A 16,007-nucleotide genomic window follows, 5' to 3' on the forward strand; every position below is an offset into this window, starting at 1 on the left:
CACAAAATCATGAATCATCTTTTCGGACTTGACTGTCCCTTGAACTATAGCTATGGTGTATATCTTTAGCATTTAAAAGATACACATGAGAAATACATATGCCATTGATGTTTTAAGATATGTTTAGATTGTTTTGGAATAACAATAATGACACATGTATTGATTAAACGTGTCATTTATTCAAGTTTAAATATGGTCAGCCTACCTATAGCCATATATGGGAGGAGAAGTATTTTGTTAACATATTTGGTAAAAAATATTCCTCATCTAAAATATGCGCATTACACACAGAGATTTATTTGGTTACACTTTTACAATAAGATAGAATTGAAAATGAAATACATGTGCTGTCAACATTACAATAAGATTGTTTATTAATAAGATTATATGTCCTTGTTCATGTAAAAAGGACAAAAACGCTTTAGAAATGGAAATACATTCATTAACAATTGTGCTCACCATCACTTAAAGGGACATTATTTTGTTTTTAAAAAGAGGATACACATAGACAATACTATTTCAATAAAATGAACACTTTACAGGGATTATATCATTGTATCAATCCTCAGATCATTTGTTAAAGGTGCATCAATTCATGCAGAGTTTCTAAATACACACATGGATGTGAAAATTGAAATATACATACATACACAAATAACAATCTATATATACATATATAAAAGAATTACTATGCTAATCATAATCATGCAATGATAAAGCTTTGAGAAAAATATATAAAGACAAATAATAAAATTACATTGGAGATGTTAATCTTAAAGTCATTTACAATTGTCTTACATATATGATTCTTGAAAATCCATTATTTTTGGTAGGCCCCTTTAAGGATCAACCAGATAAACTAGAGCTTTCAATCAATAAAATGAAGAATGAGGACAAAGAATCGTGCAATGACATGTCTTTTATTAGTATGTAAGAAAACATCAACAACGTTTATAAATAATCTTGTAAAAATAAGGAATATTTGAGCCATATGACAAGGTAACAGAGTGCATCACAGTCCATGAAGAGAGTTGCCAAGGGCCAGCATAGCCCCATTGGAGACATATGACAAGGTAACACAGTGCATCACAGTCCATGAAGAGAGTTGCCAAGGGCCAGCATAGCCCCATTGGAGACATATGACAAGGTAACACAGTGCATCACAGTCCATGAAGAGAGTTACCAAGGGCCACCATAGCCCCATTGGAGACATATGACAAGGTAACACAGTGCATCACAGTCCATGAAGAGAGTTGCCAAGGGCCAGCATAGCCCCATTGGAGACATATGACAAGGTAACACAGTGCATCACAGTCCATGAAGAGAGTTGCCAAGGGCCAGCATAGCCCCATTGAAGACATATGACAAGGTAACACAGTGCATCACAGTCCATGAAGAGAGTTGCCAAGGGCCAGCATAGCCCCATTGAAGACATATGACAAGGTAACACAGTGCATCACAGTCCATGAAGAGAGTTGCCAAGGGCAAGCATAGCCCCATTGGAGACATATGACAAGGTAACACAGTGCATCACAGTCCATGAAGAGAGTTGCCAAGGGCCAGCATAGCCCCATTGGAGACATATGACAAGGTAACACAGTGCATCACAGTCCATGAAGAGAGTTGCCAAGGGCCAGCATAGCCCCATTGGAGACATATGACAAGGTAACACAGTGCATCACAGTCCATGAAGAGAGTTGCCAAGGGCCAGCATAGCCCCATTGGAGACATATGACAAGGTAACACAGTGCATCACAGTCCATGAAGAGAGTTGCCAAGGGCCAGCATAGCCCCATTGGAGACATATGACAAGGTAACACAGTGAATCACAGTCCATGAAAAGAGTTGCCAAGGGCCAGCATAGCCCCATTGGAGACATATGACAAGGTAACACAGTGCATCACAGTCCATGAAGAGAGTTGCCAAGGGACAGCATAGCCCCATTGGAGACATATGACAAGGTAACACAGTGCATCACAGTCCATGAAGAGAGTTGCCAAGGGACAGCATAGCCCCATTGGAGACATATGACAACGTAACACAGTGCATCACAGTCCATGAAGAGAGTTGCCAAGGGCCAGCATAGCCCCATTGGAGACATATGACAAGGTAACACAGTGCATCACAGTCCATGAAGAGAGTTGCCAAGGGCCAGCATAGCCCCATTGGAGACATATGACAAGGTAACACAGTGCATCACAGTCCATGAAGAGAGTTGCCAAGGGCCAGCATAGCCCCATTGGATACATATGACAAGGTAACAGAGTGCATCACAGTCCATGAAGAGAGTTGCCAAGGGCCAGCATAGCCCCATTGGAGACATATGACAAGGTAAAAGAGTGCAACAGGCACAACAATAAACTTAGAAAAAGGCCAAATGGCAACAATAACAAAAACATCAACATGTGGACGGAGGATTCTTATCTGCAGCCTTGGAGCATCTCCAGATCCTCCACTTACTGGTCATCCTCTTCATCGTCCTGTGCATGTCCAGCTCCAGATTCAGGCCTTGAATTTAATAGCATGATTTGCCGCAGAGTCAAATCCTGAACCCAGAGCTGGGCCTGCATGGTGTCGTTCATCCCTCTCAGGACAGCTGCGTTCCTCAACACGGCCTGCTCTACTCGTGCTATACCTTCTAGCATGAGCCATGGTGAGTCACAGCCTAAAATAAAGAATAAATCAAATATTAAGGATAATTACACAATAGACGAAAAAATAAGCAAAGATACATTGTCATCATAAAGACAAATCATTCTTTACATCAATTTGTTTAAATTGATTCTTTACACATTAAATATGTTATTCAGACAGACCGAAATCATTAAAGGAACAGTTAACTCAAACATGTTGTCCCCTTTAATTAGTTTTCGATGATCCACTTATACAGCTTGAGTGTATCAAATCTTGTTAAAGGATTTACATTGTACTTACATTAGCAATTTAAATATTTTAATTATACTGTGGTAGGCACACCTATCCTTAAACATTTTGGCGTTGAGGACAAGCTGTGTAAACATAGCAACCTGAAGAAATTACATTCCCACTGGGTTAGACAAGAGATAATGTATAAACATTTGTACATAAATTGTAGGATCCAAGTAGTGGTGATTGGTATATGTAGTGATATCAAATTAAAGGGACACTGAACCTAAATATTTAATTGACTGATTCAGATAGAGCATGACATTACAAATATGAAAAAATTACACATATTCTTTAAATGTTAGATTTCTCTAGCTAGATTTTGAATGCAAGAATGTAGGTTTATAGGGCAGGCCATATTTGTTTATCAACTTTGGTTGTCCCTGCTGGTTGATGGATACATTCATCCAACAATAAAGAAATGATGTCCACAATTATTTTCTATTTAAAATTAATTCTAGGCATTTCTTTGTTTCAATAAAGATAGCAAGAGAATGAAGAATAATTCATAAGAGTAGTAAATTATAAATTTGATTAACATTGCATGCTCTATTTGAATCACAATAGAAACAATTTTCCTTCAGTGTACCTTTAAGTATCTTATAATGTGGATTTTGAATGATACTTACAGCTGTGCCTGGGAAGGACAATCCGACACCCAGGACAATGAAGGTTGAGACAGGGGGGAGGGATGGGATTGTGTTGGGGAGGGATGGGATTGGGTTGGGGAGGGATGAGCTGCTGCTCCGGGGTAGGCCGTACAGCTGGGGAGTGGTGAGTTGGGGTCTGGGCAGCTGTACGGGCCATAATACGGGGAGAGCGGCGAAGGGGGGTAAAGGGGCGTGTTTTGGGAGGGACAGGGAAGGGGCGTTTTTTGGGAGGGACAGGAAATGACAAATGGGAAGGGCCGGCAGGGGTCTGGGCCTGGGCAGGGGTCTGGGCCTGGGCAGGAGTCTGGGCCTGGGCAGGGGTCTGGGCCTGGGCAGTGGTCTGGGCATGGGCAGGGGTCTGGGCCTGGGCAGGGGTATGTGACTGGTCAGGGGACTGGGCAGGGGCGGAAACCAGATGACCAGAGGTGGAGGATCAATCTGAAAAAAATAATCCAAATAAATTAACATCTCATACATCATGAAATCAAATCAACGCATTTCAAATTGATTATGTTTTCAATATACTTCGAAGTGTGTTTGAATTTCTAAACAATTATGAAATGAGGATATGGTATGCATATAGGCACTCAGATGAATATCAATGACTGTCTGTACAATTATAACATTATTATTGAGTTTTGGCCTGGAATATGCATGTGACATAATGATGGCATGAATTATAAATTAAAAACAAAACAAAAAAAAAAACATATTTTCATGCTGCCTGATATAGAAAGGGGGCAGTAGTGTATTTGAACAGACAAATAATATTCCTTTTTAAAGTGCAAAAGCTGTAGACTTTGAATTTCTTCAATAAAATGATTTCAAATAAAGCAACATGTTGGAAACATGATAGATATATTTCACATACCATCAGACTTCAAGGCAGCCTCTTCCTCCTCCGTCACACATGTTAAATCAATCTCTGTAAAACATAACATGTTGTGTACACGTTAAGATCAGATATTATAACATATGTTACTGTTGATCAAAGACACACATCAATGTTACATTAAAGATATACACACCCAAAGTTATGATTTACATCATTTTGATGGAGCATACAAATGACATTAGATTTGTTATTCTCAATGATTCATATTTTCGATGTATTGTTTGTATAAATTTTAAAATCATAAAAGCATAGTACACAGAACATTTAAGATTTCTCATGTGTGTATCACTTGATGACTGTTGTCAAAAATGAACATGGAAACAAACATATGCTATACATCTTCTGAATAACAAAGGTGTAGACTAAGAAAGTTTTAATTATTAATCTTTCAATATTCAAAGAAAATTAATATATAATCAGAGGAGTAAATTATATGTTTGTTTCAAATGTTATGCTTCATCAGAATTATGCTCATAATATTGATTACCAATACACCTTCAATGACATATAAATGAGTCAATGGACTTACCAGGAGACCGCAAAGGCGGCTCTGTGTCAGTGCTGGATTCCTGTGGGCTCCCCACACCAACTCTCTCTATGAATGATATAGATATATATTAGTGAACACGTTTGGGATAGCACTAAATCACATCTGTAGCAAATTTTAAGAATAATCAACTTGAAAATGTGAAGAATAGAGCAGTCATTAAACAAAAAAATGCTTGATTGAATCAAGGGGATTCTGTTAAAAATTATGTATTGAACATATGTTTAATTTCTGACTATATTAGACATTAAACTCATCTCATACGATGCTATTGCATATCAAAATATACCCATTGATCAATGTTCTTAAAAGAATACACACAAACCACATTTTGAATAACAGCTGTTGACAAATATAAACAAAGACATGTGGCACATCGAGCCATTTGTGCAATGTACAGTAATCTTGTTTAGGACACAACACATATTTATCACAATACAAAACCAAATTGATTAGTACAAATATGTAATCATGGTGCTGTTAGCGTATGCTGATATCTATAAAGTAACTCCAACAGTGAATATGTGAATTATATATCAATATTGTCTAATCCAAAGAATGTAAAGATGAATGAATCTATTGTTTATTAAAGGGACACTGACATGATTTATTTAAATCATTGATTTCACTGTTCAAACTGTTCCAAATGATTTAACATTGACTCCTATTATAATTTGAATGTTGCTACATTTTAATCTTAAAGGCAGATAAGCAATATTGGATTCAATAAATATTGTTTGTTGAAGGTATCCACCAATCATCAATCAAAACCCAGGTTGGTCAACCAAAATTGAGCTGCAGATAAACGTACATTCTTGATTTTAAAATACATTTAGCAATAGAATATTTCACATATGATTATAGTATTATATTTAAATGTTGATTAATATTGCATGCTCTATCTGAATGACAACATTAATAATTTTAGCTCAGTATCCCTTTAATATAAAATTATATTGATTTGACAATGTTGGTGTTAATGAATTCTCTACTCCATATGTTGATGTAATGAATGGGATTGAGCATGCAATTCCAATCTAATATGTTATTTAAGGATATCCTAAGAATTATTTAATTTTCATCTATTAAAGGGACATGAAGCTCTAAATGTGTAATTGTATACTTTTTTAAACTATGTACTACTGTTATCTGAACACATGATTTTAAATTTTGGAAATATGCCAATTTATGCATAGAAAAACAGCCGGATAATACCAGTAATGCATTGTTTAACCTAAACCAAAATCCATTAATTTTTTTATGAACTAAAACAATAGACTGAACCAATGTAGCTCATAAAATGTTTAAACAAAACAATAAAATCACGTTTTAAAATAATTCTATGTAAAATTTAGTTGGCATGTCCCTTAAATGACGTGATCAATTTCAAAAATTGAATCTATATTTTTAAAATCTAAACATATGCAAAATTGTGTGTATTATTTAAAAATTTATACAAATAAGATTAAGCAATACACAAGGGAAGAATATAAATTGGACATTCAAAGAATCTGACATTAAAATTAAGACATCCAGAATAGATGGGATATCTTAAATTAAAAAAAAAATCAGAGTAGTCTTACAATGTAATCCTATTTTTTGGTTTTATTTATTCTTATTTGCAAAAAGTTTTAAAATCCATTTTGCAGATACATATAAATATTGAACAATATGGATTTAGTATGTAATGTTCTGTCCATGTTTCTAAGACAAATGTCAATTAAAATGAGACATACCATACTGTGACAAGCCCTGCCTTGAGGATCCAGCACCAACATCCAGATCTGTAATATATTAAATGAGGATTGGATATCATTAATGCAAATCATGCCATGTTTAAAATCTTTACATTATTAGCAAATCAATTAAAAAATATTAATCCTTTGGTAGTCCCATGAGTTAATTGTTTCCTCAATTCAATTCATGATAAATATATCCTGTACTCTTATTTTCAATCAGTTGTGTTGTTTACTGTAGCTTAAATTATTTTTTGGTGTTATTTCATTCTCATCAATTGATGGGCATATGTTATAATTTATTTGGATTCTTCTTTTTTTATTATGTATAATATTGAAAATAAGAATACTGTATTCTTCACATATATAATAATTCACATTTCATTTTGACCAACATGTGTAAAGCAATGCCACTTACAGCAAACCCATGTTAACGTGTATGCGCAATTCCATTTTCGCGATCATTGCGCAATGATTCCAAGCGGAATTACGCATCCGTCATTTGACCAACATGTATAAAGCAATGCCACTTACAGCAAACCCATGTTAACGTGTATGCGAAATTTCATTTTCGCGATCATTGCGCAATGATTCAAAGGGGAATTACGCATCCGTCATTTGACCAACATGTATAAAGCAATGCCACTTACAGCAAACCCATGTTAACGTGTATGCGCAATTCCATTTTCGCGATCATTGCGCAATGATTCCAAGCGGAATTACGCATCCGTCATTTGACCAACATGTATAAAGCAATGCCACTTACAGCAAACCCATTTTAACGTGTATGCGAAATTCCATTTTCGCGATCATTGCGCAATGATTCAAAGCGGAATTACGCATCCGTCATTTGACCAACATGTATAAAGCAATGCCACTTACAGCAAACCCATGTTAACGTGTATGCGCAATTCCATTTTCGCGATCATTGCGTAATGATTCCAAGCGGAATAACGCATCCGTCATTTGACCAACATGTATAAAGCAATGCCACTTACAGCAAACCCATGTTAACGTGTATGCGCAATTCCATTTTCGCGATCACTGCGCAATGATTCCAAGCGGAATTACGCATCCGTCATTTGACCAACATGTATAAAGCAATGCCACTTACAGCAAACCCATGTTAACGTGTATGCACAATTCCATTTTCGCGATCATTGCGCAATGATTCCAAGCGGAATTACGCATCCGTCATTTGACCAACATATATAAAGCAATGCCACTTACAGCAAACCCATGTTAACGTGTATGCGAAATTCCATTTTCGTGATCATTGCGCAATGATTCCAAGCGGAATTACGCATCCGTCATTTGACCAACATGTATAAAGCAATGCCACTTACAGCTAACCCATGTTAACGTGTATGTGCTATTCCATTTTCGCTCTGTGACGCATATTCTGTAGACCGCAAGAAAAATCATTCCTATTTCATGTGTCACTAATATAAAATCAGATATCTAAACATCATATGTAGTGTATGTTGTGAGATCTGTATAGGTTTAGTATCTGACTATATACACATTTAAAAAAAAAAAAAAAAATATTAAGATATTATATGAAGTTGGATAGTTACCTGGTTCAGATTCTCCATCATCTCCTCCCAGTCCACCAGACGGAGAAGCAGCTGCCCTGGCCCCCGCGTCAGGACTTTCAGATCCCGCAGCTGGGAGGGAAGAAGAGGAGGCCGAGGATGGCGAGGATCTAAATCTTTTGGGGACCCGGAGATTGAGGAGCTCGCATAAAGTCACCTCATAAGGGAGTAGGTAGAGTTTCCGCGGGGCCTCTCTTTTGCCCCCTCTTTTACGGGCTTGTACCCAGTCCCTTATGAGGTTGACTTTTTTTGTTAAGCGCAACCTCATATCTCCGAATCTCCTCATGATTTGATCCTGGCTCCTCTGGACGTCACACACCAATCTAACCGCATTGGTGATAGACTCCCAGAGGGCCTTCTTAACATGCGCATCTGTCAACCTCCTCTTGTTCCCAAACAGCTGGGGATAAAAGTCCTTGACGGCGTGGACCAGTGCAGCGCTCTCCTCCTTGGTGAACCTGGGAGGTGCCATGCCTGCTCGGTTTGATACTAATATAATATTATAATATATAAATATATATACTGCCTGCAGGCATTAGAGAACTGACAAAGATGGCAACGTGTAATGGACTTTTATATGGTGAAGTAAACATGAGATGCACCATGGGACAAGTTATCTGTACATCTGATTGGATAAAAGTTTGAAATATTGTTAGAATGTCTGTGAGACCATCCTGACTCAAGTTGTGTTTGTGTGATGAACTCTGATTGGCCGTTCCTTAATGTTTCATATCTTAGCAACTTCCTTACACATACCTCCTGGTGGTGCTGTAACTTCATTTTTCATGTAGACTTATTTGTAACTCATGGGCCTGTCATGCGGATATGTGTGACGCAGATTTAATATCCGTGATCCGTTAAATATTAATGATTAAATTCTCTTTAAAATCTAATACTGTCACATTATTAAATGTTGTAGACATTTCTCAGTTTAATAACGGTCTGTTTCTTTAATACAAATACACATTTAATATTGTATGTCTTTATTGTTCATAAAATCCATTTCTTGACTTATTGTGAAGTATTGATATTGCTCTATTAAATGTATTTCATAATGCACATTGATTGTGTGCTATTGCGTGACATTAGACTCTAATGTTTAAAGATGCTAATCTGGTGTTTCAAGATGCGTTTCCCACGCAATATTTCTGAATGTTCAAATTCAGGTTATAATGTCAGTAACTTGGATAATCTGTTTATAAATGTTAAACTACAGGTTTGTTTGTTATTAGTAAATAAACCTCGAGCTTGTATTTGTCTGAAGTGCTCATATATGTTATTGTGCAATGGCGTCTTTATTTTTAAATAGACATTACAACCAAACAATTGTATCAAATGATCTGTAGAGATAGAAAATTGTTTAGACTTTAAAATGTAACTCAATTTATCTTAGTATTTAGATATCCTCAACAGAAGAAATGTAAATGCACATGGTTGAGCCAATCACATAAGGCATCTCTGTGCATCCACCAATCTTCATCTACTGAGCCTATCTCGATATGCTTTTCAAGCAAAGTATGTCAAGATAAGAAGAGAAGTAAATACACTCTTTAAATCTCTTAAAGGGACACTGTCCAAACAAATTTAGCGTTCGTGATTCTGATTGAGCATGAAATGTTAAACAACTTTATAATTTAATCCGATTCTCAAATGTTAAGAATTATCTTGTTATCTTTCTTTGCAAATCAATAATGATATTTTAGATTACGGACAATTGTTTCAAAAAACCTGGGTTGTCCTTGATGATTGTTGGATAAATTAATCCAACCAAAAAAAACAAGTTCTGTCCAGAGTACGGAAGCAAATAAATTATCTATTTAATGCCTTATTTTTAAAGTAATGATAGCAACATCACAAGGAGCAGTCATAATATGAGACAATTTTTAAAGTTGCTTAAAATAGAATACTCATTCAGAATGTATAAATCATTAATTTTTTAACTGTCTCCCTTTAAGTATATTTTGAGTTCATGTCCCTTTAAATAAACATTTCACAATAATGCTTGAAATATCAGAAACCTAGGCACCTTCCTTTTGCTAAATTAGTATAACATATGAGTAAAGCAAATTTAGATTAACTTCTGGATTGTTTTACACACTGACTGAAATATATATTGTAAAGGAGGTATTTCGGAGTCTTCAGCTTAGAGGGACATTAAGCTATATGTTATGTATGCATTTTGGATAAGATTATAATATTTGAACAACTTAATATGTTTTGTATTCAATCATTAGATTGTAATTATATATATTATTGGATTAAATACATATCTACATTGGCTATTTTGATGCTGATTGTTGGTTGCACATAGATGCCTTATGTAATTGACTAAGATATGTGCATTGATGTATTTTTTTCAAAGTATATTTAAAGACTGAATGTAATTCTATAGTACTTTCTAAATATGTTTAAATTCTTTTATGAATTATTTAAAAATCAATACACAATAAACTTTGTGAATGTCCCTTTAAGGACCAAAACATTTGGAATGTTGATTTAACATTGTCAAAATAAACTAAAGGGGAATGAAAATTATATATAGATATGTGATGTCTAACCCAAGAGGTAAGATTTTAAAAACTACATAATATTAATAACTATAGTTAAATGACTCCACTAGAAAATTAAATCAATTAACCTGGCATCCAATAACTAGCTTGTGAAAAATATCAAGTTAAATGACCTACCATTTATAAATGTAAAAATTAAAAGAATTTAGAAAATAATGTTTTGAGATACCTAAGGAAGATACAAGATCTTATAAAATTAATTTTACATTCAACAACACTGTCACTTTAATGTAATTTAACCACTTCCCCTTCTTAAAAGTGAAAACAAATAATTTATGTCAAATTTTGACTACATATCCGAAATTATTTTAACATCTAAGAATTTCCAAAGAAAAGCATCGATGGATCTCACTCCCCAATTAATGTTAAAAAAGATAGTTTAATGTAATATTCTCGGAATCACTGGATTTTCTAAAATTAATGCATTATTTGATCTTATGCATGTGCTTGTCAAATATCCAACTACCAGTCATGGGAATCAAATTGTTTTTTATTGACAGATTATATGGATATTTATTATAATCTGTTCAAAAGAGTGTATTTAAGAATAAAATGTTTATTATTACCATTTAAAAAATTAAAAGTTTCTGAAACAAAAACAAAAAAATATTCCTGGAAGTCATCAGATGACAATCTGAAATAAAAAAACAAAAATGTAACAAAGTTAATACACACGTTGTCAAATATTCATAAAATACATTTACAATCATCTTGTGTCTATGCTCTAACTTTGTTCAACATTTTATCAAGATATTTATTAATTAAATTAAAAAAAAAAAAACATACACCATTATATTGTGTAATAAAAAATAAATTTAAATATCTGAATTTCTAATTATACATAATAATGTATATCACATTTCAATAATATATATGTATGCTGAACATAAATGTAATATTTCATGTCCATTCAAATACCTCTATATCAACTATAATATGTATTCCTTTTTCTGATTGTGATCCCTAAATATCTAATTATGAAATAAGTATGACTAATGTATGTAAGCTACCAATAATCAAAATTCTTCCTGTGATTCTTAACTAGCATGCATTGGTACACCAACTTGGATAATGCATGGTCTTTGAAAGTCAATTCAGGGGTAAACAGTTGATCTTCAATAGGTGTCTTATTCATCAGTTCATAAAATAGAGGACTGTGAAATACCATCTAAAAAAGTAAAATCATCTAAGTGTCTGATTGTGATCCCTAAATATCTAATTAAGAACTAAATATGACTAATGTATGTAAGCTACTAATATTCAACATTCTTCCTGTGATTCTTAACTAGCATGCATTGGTACACCAACCTGGATAATGCATGGTCTTTGAAAGTCAATTCAGGGGTAAACAGTTGATCTTCAATAGGTGTCTTATTCATCAGTTCATAAAATAGAGGACTGTGAAATACCATCTAAAAAAGTAAAATCATCTAAGTGTCTGATTGTGATCCCTAAATATCTAATTAAGAACTAAATATGACTAATGTATGTAAGCTACTAATATTAAACATTCTTCCTTTGATTCTTAACTAGCATGCATTGGTACACCAACCTGGATAATGCATGGTCTTTGAAAGTCAATTCAGGGGTAAACAGTTGATCTTCAATATGTGTCTTATTCATCAGTTCATAAAATAGAGGACTGTGAAATACCATCTAAAAAAGTAAAATCATCAAAGTGTCTGATTGTGATCCCTAAATATCTAATTAAGAACTAAATATGACTAATGTATGTAAGCTACTAATATTCAACATTCTTCCTGTGATTCTTAACTAGCATACATTGGTACACCAACCTGGATAATGCATGGTCTTTGAAAGTCAATTCAGGGGTAAACAATTGATCTTCAATAGGTGTCTTATTCATCAGTTCAAAAATAGAGGACTGTGAAATACCATCTAAAAAAGTAAAATCATCTAAGTGTCTGATTGTGATCCCTAAATATCTAATTAAGAACTAAATATGACTAATGTATGTAAGCTACTAATATTAAACATTCTTCCTGTGATTCTTAACTAGCATGCATTGGTACACCAACCTGGATAATGCATGGTCTTTGAAAGTCAATTCAGGGGTAAACAGTTGATCTTCAATAGGTGTCTTATTCATCAGTTCAAAAATAGAGGACTGTGAAATACCATCTAAAAATTAGAAAATCATCTAAGTGTCTCCAATAGGATGCCTCCACAGCCTTATTCTATCAAATAGTTGGCACTTACCATGTGAACATGTCTTTGTATGGTTTTCAAGGTCAGCAGATTGGAAAGATAATGCCAGACATGATCCCATTGGTATACTTCAATTTCAATCTTGCCTTTTTCCACTGTCAGTCTGGGCAATCTTCACTGTCAGGCTTCTAATTCTTCCCTTTCAGTCTTTAGATTAAGTCAGCTCCCTAATGGCAGAAAAAGTTTAATAAAAATTACTACAAGTGTGTGAATCATTTCTGTACCCCTCTCCCACCCCCCATTTTAGAATACATTTCTGTCACTAGCTTACTAAGCGTGTGTAGCATCTTGTGTTATGTTCTATCAAGTGTGAAGATGAGTCATATTGAGCAGAACAAACCTCTAATGTGTGACATTGAACCATAGTCATGCTAGAGGATCCCTTTCTGAGTATTTACATTTTAAGTAATGTGTAAACTAAATACTAGTTTAGAAAATGTATGCCATATGATGTATTTGTGTACAATTCATGCCAGCAACAGTCCATACATTTATACTTACCATCTGATGTCCTCTTTAAAAACCAGGTGGCAAAGACTCGCTACAGGACCCAATGCCCAGAGCATCACCTATATTAATAAATGAAACACATTTTTAGCATTTGATGAACAATCCTAACATGTTTGCACAATTCTCTACTTGTCATTTCCCTAGAGTTCACATCTATTGACAATACTCCAGTCTAACTTCTATTCTTTACCGTCTAAAGTGGCGGTTGATGATGTCTGCTCTGACATTGAGCCCCTCGTCCCGGAATGGCCCCTCTAGAACAGGATCATCCTCCTCATCTCTGAGGAGGTTTCGGTCCGCCGTGACGGCCTGCAGCATCCCAGCCCGCTGTGCAATAGTATGCAGGACGCTACAGGCTACAACGATCTTAGCCACCTTCTTTGGGTTGTACTGGAGGGCTCCTCCCGACCTGTCCAGGCACCTGAACCTCATCTTCAGGAGCCCGAACATCCGTTCAACCACCGCCCTGGTTCTCTTATGAGCCCTATTGTAGCGCTCCTCAGACACATCAGTCGGGCTACGCAAGGGGGTAATGAGCCAAGGCCGGCTCATGTACCCAGAATCACCTATAAATTATGAACAGAACATAATTCTAACAGAATCCTCAAAATAGTATTTGGAGTCCAATAAAAAGTTTTGTACACGATAATCCACTAACAAATGTTTATTTTTTTAAAAAAAATCTAGTTCAATATTATTCTCTATCTTCCCATTTCATCTAAGACATGCTACATATGCGTATTTCTCCTAAATCAAGCCTTGTGTAAAATGCAAACTACATGGTTACATTGCATTCTCTATCTGAGCATTTAAGGTAAGACATGCTACATATCTGCATTGAACTAAAAGTAGACATTAGCGGAAAGAGACAATGACATGGTTAAATTGCATTAGCTACTATCTTCCCATTTCAGCTAAGACATGCTACATATGCGTATTTCTCCTAAACCAAACCTTGTGTAAAATGCTAACTACATGGTTAAATTGCATTCTCTATCTGAGCATTTAAGGTAAGACATGCTACATATCTGCATTGAACTAAAAGTAGACATTAGCGGAAAGAGACAATGACATGGTTAAATTGCATTAGCTACTATCTTCCCATTTCAGCTAAGACATGCTTCATATGCGTATTTCTCCTAAACCAAACCTTGTGTAAAATGCTAACTACATGGTTACATTGCATTCTCTATCTGAGCATTTAAGGTAAGACATGCTACATATCTGCATTGAACTAAAAGTAGACATTAGCGGAAAGAGACAATGACATGGTTAAATTGCATTAGCTACGGGGGCGTGTCCGAACTGCGATTTTACATGGTTGCATTTTCTCTGAGCTCTCACTGATCACTTGTAACCCGCCGGAGACAGGAGAGATTCTACAGCACAAAAGTATATATAACTGTCTATGAGGATAGACTGCATACCTGCATCTGATATTTTGAAAAATTTGAGCTGTATTCGTGAAGTTTGAGGCAGACATCGGACGTAGAAGGCCTAGAGCGGCGGCTCACATATAGGCAACGCCACCCCCCTCAAACATTTGAGGGTATTTGTCCTAACTGGGCGCCCACCACTATAACACGATATTTGCACTCATTCACCGACCTCTATCACCTTTACAAAGCCTGAACCACAGACGATATTACTTAATCTCCCACTACAGTAATACTGCAACATGGAGGCTGAGCAGGAGATGGGAATACGCACCTGCTACGATAGCAACATGGAAAAAATGGAACGCTGTTTTCAGAACTTAATAGCCAGAGCATCCTGGGACTTTCTTATACAAATTTACCAAAAGCGGCAGGGGGAGCATCAGTCAGCTGAAGCCAATGAAGAAAACACAATACCGGACCTACCGGAGGTTGCTGATCTCACGGAGGAGCTGCCGAGTTCGCACCTGACAATTACCTTGCAACTGTCTAGCTACATGGTAGGAGCCAAGAAGAAGAGTGGCTTCGGCAGTGGGGAAGCTGCAGACATAAAGCCCAAGCAGCAGTCTGAGTCTGATCTGAGCTCCAACATCGTTCTGGCAAAGTCGGCCCCATCCTTTACGGCACAGGACTCAGGGACATCAGGAGGCAACTTATTCAACTCTGCTCCTAGACTGGGGCCTGGGGAGGTCACACATGCGGCTCCAAATAATATAAAGAGCCATAGTCAATCGAGTGGTCCCATGCCACTTAAACCTGGACAATACCATCGGCTGTATTGTGTTGACGAGACCCAAAATGAAAAACTGGTAAGAGAAAATTATCTAAGATCCTTCAACCTTCTACCCCGGCACCACTCCCAAGGCTTTAGTGACGACATATGGGACACTGGGACAATATTTACACCTCTGCGA

This window comes from Bombina bombina, chromosome 7 (assembly GCF_027579735.1).
Source record: "Bombina bombina isolate aBomBom1 chromosome 7, aBomBom1.pri, whole genome shotgun sequence".
NCBI lineage: Eukaryota > Metazoa > Chordata > Amphibia > Anura > Bombinatoridae > Bombina > Bombina bombina.